Source organism: Chrysemys picta, chromosome 10 (assembly GCF_011386835.1).
Source record: "Chrysemys picta bellii isolate R12L10 chromosome 10, ASM1138683v2, whole genome shotgun sequence".
Taxonomy (NCBI): domain Eukaryota; kingdom Metazoa; phylum Chordata; order Testudines; family Emydidae; genus Chrysemys; species Chrysemys picta.
Genome location: NC_088800.1, coordinates 24,518,420 through 24,527,704, shown reverse-complemented (window position 1 = coordinate 24,527,704; position 9,285 = coordinate 24,518,420). Strand labels below are relative to the sequence as shown.

The window sequence follows — 9,285 nt, the reverse complement described above, 5'->3', positions numbered from 1 at the left end:
TAATTCCACTGGCAAGAGTGCCTATGTGAAGAACATGGGAGATATCTGTATTATTTTTATGATTATTATATCTTCCTCTGTTTATTTGAACAGTCTGCCATATGGGATCAGGAGATTTACTTCCTGCAGCAGTTACTCGTCTGTCCCCAGGAAAGGAGCACAATGATTTCAGATAGCCAGCCATCTACCCACACTTATGACACAATGACTGGATTGTTCTCTGGGATGGTCCACTTCCACCCACTGGGATGTGCACCAGATAGCTGGACAAGTGAAGGGGTCCCCAACTTGGGGGCACAGCGAATAAAGGTGCCTGCCTGGTTTTAAAAAGACACACTTCCTGAAGTTTAGAGAAGACAAGGGACTGAAAGGCAGTGTCCACAGAGAAACAGATAGTCCCCAAAGCAAGGGTACCTGGAATAAGTTGGGCCTGCCTAAGCCTTAAAGGAAATGTTAAGCTTTCAATAAGACATACATATGCAAGGTTTTTGTGGTTTTAACCCTTTGCTCTGTGAATGCTATGTTTCTATGGATAAATAAATAATACTTCATTGTGAAGAAGCTGTTCTGAGTCACTGCATTTACCTACTGGTCACAACTTCCAAAAGAATGCCTCCTGCAGGTACTAACCAAGTTGGACCTACTGAGGAAACAGTTTGTAAACAGGTTAATGTAGGCTGGGGACCTCAGCTGTGAATGGGAGAATTACAGGATTGCACCCGGAGAGGAGTGAAGGCACTGTAGCCTGTTACTTGAAAGGGGGGCACTTAAAAAAGGCCAGGGTCAAAGGTGCAAGATAACCCTGTAAGCATGAAAGTTGGTTAGGATCAGAGCTCAATGGGGCTTTTCATTTCTGTTTCCAAAATACCACCACTGGATACTATTCCCAGTGCTTGAAGTGTCCCCATTTGATTATTTCCTGTTTTGGGCACCTACCAGAAGCTGCAAAGCCTAACAAACATAAAAAGAAAGGAGCCATTTGGTTTCTTTAAAAAAAGCCTGTGATTGGCAGGCAGCTATGGTTACAGGAAACCCATAGACATGACTACGCTTTTCTCCCTCCACTTGTATCATATGTCTCTGTGTAAAGTACATGGAAGTTTAACAGTAGCTGACAATTTTTAAATACAATAGGCAGACCATATTAATCACCACTTGTTAAGTGATCATTCACTTGTCCTGGGAATTTTGTCTGAGTAAGAACTTCATGACTGGGCCCTTGAAAGCTATACATTTTAAATCACATGTAAACAAACAACTTTTATTTGGCCACAGTGCATGCGCAGCAATCTGAAAAAAATCAACTGATTTAAAAACAGTATTTTCTAGTAGGCTGTTTTTCTGTTGAAATATCTTCATTAAATATTTGAAGAAGGAGAAAAGGAAAAAAACTGCTAGGAAAAGCTTTGCCACTGTGCCTCCATTATCTAAATGTCCCACTGGGATTGCAAATACTATGATGAAGGTTTTATTTACATAAGCAGCGCTACAATGCAACCGCTGCCAGACTGTCTTCCTTTGGCGAAGCTTCTGTATTTAGCATAGTAGGCCACAATCCTGCCAAAATTTACATACTTGAGTAATTTTATACATGAGTAGTCCAACTGACTCCAGTGTGACTATTCAAATGTCTAAGGTTACTCACGTGCAACACTAAAAAATAATCCGTTATTTGTATTATAGTATAGCATAGGGGTGAGATTAGGGGCTCATTGTGATAGGTGCTATAAAAACACTTAGTAAGAAACAATCACTGCCCTCCTGAGTTTACAGTCTGAACAGGGAAGACAGACAGTGCCTTGGAAGGCAAACAGAGGAAGAGAATGGAAGTCACTTGCCCAAGGTCCCATAGCAAGTCTGTGGTGAAGCCTGGACTAGAAGGCAGGGCTCCTGAATCCTAATTCTGTGTCCTATCCACTGCAGAGTCTGGATTCTAGTTTGTACTAATACATGCACTAAATAATAACTCAATATTCAGAGAAAAATGGGTAAGTAAGCAAGAATGGGAAATTCCAGCTGGGTAGATTAGCCTTCACATTTGACCCAGATATATAAATCACATATACACGGCTTGAACATATTTTATAGGAGAAAAATCCCACTTGGTCCTTCATAAACTAACATGTTCACTTTAGCGAATACATATTCTGTGGCAATTGCTTACAAATTGAACTACTGTACCTGTGCAAAAATGCACACATCATGATTTTACAAGAAATGCAGCAACATGTATCTGCACAGGAGTATTGAGCTTTTAATCTGTTTTTCACTATTCAACACTGTATAATCTTTACAGATTATTTTGCTTTCAGAAATATTTTGTACATGTAATATTTTAAACTGTCCTCTTTATATCCTAATCTTAATACCTGTAAGCAGGGTCTGAATGAATGCTTCCCTGACAGCTAGCTGGGAGGGGGGAAGAGACCCTGGGTGTGTTTATGTAAATACAGTTTGCTCCTGCTTTACTTAGATTTGCTAGATATTCAGCTGATGGAGTGGTGTTTTGCTCATTTTAATCAACTTGGCTGGTGCTGAGTCACAAATTACATTAGTACTGAATGCAGGGGCAGTGAAATATGGTTACCAATGTTTGTAATTATTGTGGGAATACAGAAAAGAAGGACTGTGCTTAACCTGTGCCAAACGAGAGAGTCACTTTCAGTTTAAAGAACCTTGGTTAAGCAAGGGCTCAAATGTCCAAGCCCTGTGAAAGTAAGAGGAGCAGCAGCAGAAATGCCAGACTGCACACTCTCAAGAGTCCTCTCTAACCTGGTTTAACCTGTTTCCCTTCACTGTTCAAATAATAGAGCTCAATAGGTTTCATTAGGAGCCTCTTTTGTTATTTTAATTGCTCAATCAGAGCTGAAACCAGTTGTGATAGAACTGTGTTTCCTGCACAGAGCTAAAATCACTAAGGCAGGGGTTCCCAAATGTGTTCTGCTGCTTGTGCAGGGAAACAAGTCTGGGAACCACTGCACTAAGGCTAGTCTACACTGGCAATACTCAAGCGTGACTTGTGTGGTCATGGCAGAGCGCTGGGAGAGATTTCTCCCAGTGCTCTAAGAAAACCACCTCCATGAGGGCTGTAGCTACCAGCCCTGGGACAGCGCTGGTGCACTGTCTACACTGACGCTTTACAATGCTGAAACTTGCAGCGCTCAGGACGGGTGTTTTTTCACTCCCCTGAGCAAGAAAGTTGTAGCTCTGTAAAGTGTCAGTGTAGACAAGCCTTAAGAGGTGGTGGGAGCAGCGAGCAGGCAACTGGCAGGGCAGTGGCAGAGAGGCGTGATGAGCGAGTAGGATGCCTCTTACCCCTCCCCCCTGCTTTACCCCCAACCCAGGGTGGGAGGTGAGCTCTGCCGATGCACTTCTGAACTCAGGTCTGCACTCTGCAGATGCACCTCTGAACTCTAGTTCTGCAACAACTGTGAGTGGGGTGCAGAGACGGGTCGGGCATGTGAAGGGGACTTTTGGGTTGCTGGACTTAAGAACCTGAGGGGAAAAGGACGCTTCCCAACCTACTTGGGGTGGGTCTTTTACTCATGGTTTGTTTATGAACCTTGTTTGCAGTGTTTTCCCAAATTAATGCCAAGTTCCTTCCCTCCTTTCATAAAAAAATTCTTTTCTACACTCAGGCTCTGTGCTTGCGAGTGGGGAAGGGGCGCCCAGGGGTGATGTGTAAATTTCCCGGGTTACTGGGTGGGCGCTCAAGCGGGTTCAGTGTTGGATCGGTGGAAAGGAATCCCTAGATATTGAACTTGGCCCTAGCTGCTGCTGGCTCCACCTGGCAGAAGGGCTTGCCGGGAGGCACTTCCACAGGTGGCTTTTGGCCGGCAGTACGGCAAGGTTCAGGCAGGCAGACTGCCTGCATGCTGTGGCCCCACGCCGCTCCCAGAAGTGGCTGTGGCCGGCTGCTGCTGGCACATCTCTGCATGCCACTTGTGGGGAGGGAGTCAGTGGGTCTCTGTGCGCTGACTGCGCCCACAAGCACTGCCCCCACAGCTCCCATTGGCCAGTTCCCGGCCAATGGGAGCTGTGAAGACAGTGCTGGGGGCAGGGGCAGCGCACAGAGCCACTTCCATCCACCACCCCTTCCCCCCCAGCCAGGGACGTGCAGAGACATGCCAGCAGCAGCTGCCTGCTTCCGGAAGTGGTGTGGGGCCACGCATGCAGGCAGCCTGCCTGAGTGCCCCACTGTGCTGCCGGAGTCCTGGCAGGCCGGACAAAAATGTTAGATGGGCTGGATTCGGCCCACAGGCCATATTTTGCCCACCCCTGCCTTAGGCCCTGAAGATGGAAAAGATCATAGGCTTGTCATGTGTCCACTGTAAAAATTGCTACTAGGCACAGGGGTGGCTCTATGTTTTTTGCCGCCCGAAGCACAGCAGGCAGGCGGCCTTCGGCGGGTCCGCTGGTCATGCGGATTTGGTGGTGTTTCTGCGGGTGATCTGCTGGTCCCGCGCCTTCGGCGTACCCGCCGCCGAAGCCGCAGGACTGGCGGACCTCCCGCAGGCATGCCAGCGAAGGCAGCCTGACTGTCACCCTCACGGCGACCGGCACACCACCTCCCGCGGCTTGCCGCCCCAGGCACGCGCTTGCTGCAGTGGTGCCTGGAGCCACCCCTGACTAGGCACCAAAAATAGCATTTTATAAAGGGAGGCTGCTTCTTACAAATTCCTTGGCATATTAAGGTTCTCCGTGGCATTGTGTTATGCCTAAATTAGTATTTGACAACTATAGGTACAAATTTCAATTGTCATTATACATAGATCTGGCATTTCTTATATTTGATATCATATATCAGAGGGGGAACAGAAATAGAAAACACAAATGTTCTGTTTGCAGAATATGAACACATGACCTGTTTGTCAGAGTTGCTGAACAACCACCCTTACCATTAATTTATTAGCATTTGCATCTGCTCAAGGCCACAAGTTAGAAGGAATGCAAAACAAATTCCACGATATACAGAAATACATAGACAAAAAACCGTACACCCATGCAAAAATCAACCAAAACTAAACAAAAACCCTTCTAAATTGTAAGGGATATGACATGAGGATTATTCTGTTTGATGCTGTATTTTCTAAATTAAAATGTGAAAGTTCATAAGTCAAATTAGTTCCTGGTGTAGCTGCACTGAAGTTAGTGGGGTAAAATCAGTGAAGAATTTCACTGTATGAATATCTGAGATGATACAAAACAATAAGATTTATATACATAGAGCCTGATTCTCCTTTCCTTTACACAAGTTCAATGCTGGTGTAACTAAATTGACTTAGTGCAGGTAAGTGAAAGGTGAACCAGGTTCATGAGACACACTGTCTGAAGCTGGTGGACTGAAATTTCTTTGGAACTCTACAAGCAAATAAGACTGCAAGGGTTTCTTTGTATGACTAGTGTTAGGCTGAAAGATTCAAAGACAATCACAGACCTGATTAAATCCAACAGTGTGCCACACTTTCAGGGTCAACAGAAGGAACAACCAATCCCCTTTATGTAGTAAGAACAGCTGAGGGCTAAGGGGGTGAATGCCCAAGGCACTAGGCCATATGGAAGGTCAGAGCGAAGCTGTGTGCACTGAGGGGTTTCGCTGGTTGCAAATGTAGGGGCTAAGATATCACTTGTAGGCTGAGTGTGCTAGAGGCAGAAAAAGCCTGGAGAAGGATTTGCGAGTCTGACCCTGCCTGAGAGGAAGCAGAGAAACAGGGTTTCTTGGGTACAGAGCTCACTGTAGTGGCAGATTTGGGGATTTCTGAGCAATGAAACTGCTGGCTGCTGCTTGTTTCTACTGTGTTCAGGAAAACAAGACTATGTACATTCTTGTAAACAAACACACTTACAGCAAGAATATACCAACGTTGTATTGTTGATTTCTCATCCTAATGGAAGCTACCCTATAAGGCCCTGGATTTTGGCTAACCACTCAGGCAAAAGGAGTAACAGTATTTTCTTACTGGAGTTTGAACCAGGAGCAGCAAGTGCATCAAAAACCAGGGCCAACCATAACAGTATTCTGTGGCATCCATTGAAGAGCCAGCATGCTCAGGGTTTAGCTGATTGCCATATTTGGTGTCAGGAAGGAATTTTCCTCCAAGGCAGATTGGCAGAGGCCCTGGAGGTTTTTTGCCTTCCTCTGCAGCGAGGGGCACGGGTCACTTGCTGGAGGATTCTCTGCACCTTGAAGTCTTTAAACCATGATTTGAGGACTTCAGTAGCTCAGACCTACATTAGGGGTTTATTACAGGAGTGGGTGGGTGAGATTCTGTGGCCTGCATTGTGCAGGTCAGACTAGACAATCATAATGGTCCCTTCTGATCTTAAAGTCTATGACTATGTAAGAGAGCATACTCCCTATCCATCCCTACCCTCCATTGGGTGAACTGCTCCTGAGAGAATCATCTGTAGCCTCAATCTGCTCCCACAAGCACAGGGGGTGTCATTCTAATTAGCTCTTAAATGGGCCATATCCTCCCCAAAACTGCATAGTTGAGTATGGGCCAGTCACTTCTAGTTCACTACTATTATATGCCTTTGTAAGTCCCCCATCACCATAGTATCTAGGTGTCACTGTTTGTTCTGTATCTGCCACCCTTATATGCATTGGGAAGTCTGTGTTCTAGCTGCTTGCCATCATTGAATGTACTTTTTATTTCCTGTATCTGAATGATTCTGGTATTTAGGTTTTCTGTACTTGTGGGGGCATTGTTCTTTATGTTCCCTGTATCCGAACATTTTCTGGAATGCATGTTTGCATTCTTTGTATCCACATATCTGCCTTAGCTTTGTGACTGTATTTAGTGCTTCTGGATTACCCAAATAATTTCTAAGTTTCCTTTTCAAAACTCATACTTGGTTCCATACCTAAACCAATTATTTTCTGGTTGTTGCTTCAGTGGTCACCTGTGAAAAGTTAGCAATACTTAACATAGAGCAGTAAGCTGAGGAAAATCCCCTCCACCTGCCTCCCCACACAAACATTTTCCATATACGGAGAATATGAGATAAGCATGAGAACTGTTGACATGCTCTGACTTTTTAATAGCTTCCATTCTGCATAACCAAACACCACCAATGAAAAATAATAACCCAGGATCAACTTCTGCAGTCTTTATTGAAGCAAAGTTTATTTATTTACCTCTAAGCTACTGAAGTAAGAAAGAGTTTGCTTTAATAAAGTCTAGAGAATTTGGCCCCTAGACAGCAATCCATTTTTCCACGGGGCAATTTGACCGCATAACATACTGTATATTACTTTAGGCATTTTAGTGTTCCATGTAGCAGTCATGAATTTTCATGTCTCAGGGAGCCAAGCAGACCTGCATGACAGTGCTTTTTGATTCATTTTGTTTCCTCTTGTTACAATTATTTCTGTCTCTTGGGCCATCATTTTGCCAATTTCTCTGTCACTTTCACAGAAATACTATAAAATTTCAGTTCATCCGAAACCCTGCTGCCAAAATCATCTTCCTCGCCTTCATGACAGTTTTTAATCCCTAACTCGTACAAAGCTATTTGGTGGAACTTGTCAATAGAGAGGAGAACAAATTAGGTTTCACTGTCACCATTTATTCACTTAGCACTTATTTTGAATGTTTAAATGTCTCAGGTTTACAGGTCAAGATCCCTCTTATAATAGTAAATTGTGAGTTTTTAAATGCAGCCACTTTATACGCTCTTCCCTCCATTGTTTTGAAGAAAGCAGATCCACAAGTAAAGGGAAAACATAAAAAGCTACACTGTTTTCATAGTGTCTAACACCAATATAGGGCTACATATAAATATTCAAATCTAAAAAATGAAAACTGAACCCAAATTGAAACAAAACAACAAGAAGAGATATTACTATAAGAGCCAGAACTTAAGTAAATACAGGAATATCAAACTAAAAATGTATTAACTATTAATGATAACTATACCCATCATTGAAATCATAAACTAGATCAGAAATTCCAATCCTTTCCTAACACTTAGAGATATCCCTTTGGAGTCCCAGTTGACAAACCCGGTGCCTGACCATTATAACTGCTTCTTGGGAAGCACAACAGAGCTTTTAAGCTAGAAGCATTCAGCTCCTTAGTCTAGGGTGACCAGACAGCAAATGTGAAAAACTGGGAGAGGGGGTTGCGGGTAATAGGAGCCTATATAAGAAAAAGACCCAAAAATCGGGACATCTGGTCGTCCTGCCTTAGTTTCTCATAAGATTAGCCTGGAACTTTCCCTCAGAAAAAAGTATGGAAAGTATATCCAGTAAGTTTCTCTGGCACTGTTATGTGGCTCTACAACATTATCTAGCAAATATCAATTACATTTTACAGCATACTGTTTTAATCATGTCACTTCTTCCATAAAACATTAATCCACCAAACAAAGAAATATTGTATAATTTCGTTTCAAAAGTTAAAAAAATGAATACCACTTGGTCTTTCTATTTAAATTGTATGACCCCAGGGCCCATCTCTTTTGTATATTTTGAGTGGCGCTAAGCACAAGATTCCTATCCACATAGTGATTTTTTTTAACTGGGATCCTGGTTCTCAATTAGATGCTAGTATTGTAAAGGACTAAACAGATATTCTTCATCCACGATTGCAGAGTCAGCCAGAGAAGAACATTTCATACCAGATTCAACATGCAGAGAACAAAAAGTAGGGTCTGTATTAATTCCTAGAAACTAGGCCAATAACACATCACAAAGTTTTATGCAGCATCAAATACTTAAGTGCTACAAGAAGTGGGTCTTCTGATACTTTTGTACTGTAGAACAGAATTCTTAGATGAACTCTCTCCGCATATATACTGTAAATTGCAAATTGAGTAGAAAGCTCTTATTTAGAGATGGGCCAGCGATTCAAAGTTTGGATATAGATCTTGATTTCCCAAAACTCAGGTATGTTTCAATCCCGAGTTTTGGTTTGGGTCCACTGATCCTTTCCATTAAAACATCCATTTCCCTTTGCTGACAGCTACTGCTCTATGAGGTACTGTGCATGACATTAGCTGTACAGACCTGGAAGAATCCTCTATTTTCTTATAAGTTAGTTAAACAAGTATTAAATTAGTCTGGAACCTAACAGAAAAATAATATTTACTATTTAAATATTGAACAATGTGTTTTTCTTCTGACTTGCATTCACTTAAAGAACATGTTCCTCTTAAATCACATTAGAGGGTGCAAACTGCAGGGACTCCCACTAAAGCCCAGGGGAATTCCACTGTGAATCAAGGGCTCTATTGAGGCAATCAAGTCATGTCTCATCAATCACACAGTTGACTGGCGCT

The 9,285-nt window shown here is 43.0% G+C and overlaps 1 protein-coding gene across 1 annotated transcript in view; it reads right to left on the bottom strand.

Annotated features, from left to right (window-relative positions):
- UNC13C (unc-13 homolog C) overlaps positions 1 to 9,285 on the bottom strand; it is a 402,369-nt gene that overhangs the window by 155,496 nt on the left and 237,588 nt on the right. The gene's annotated exons all lie outside the window — the stretch shown is intronic.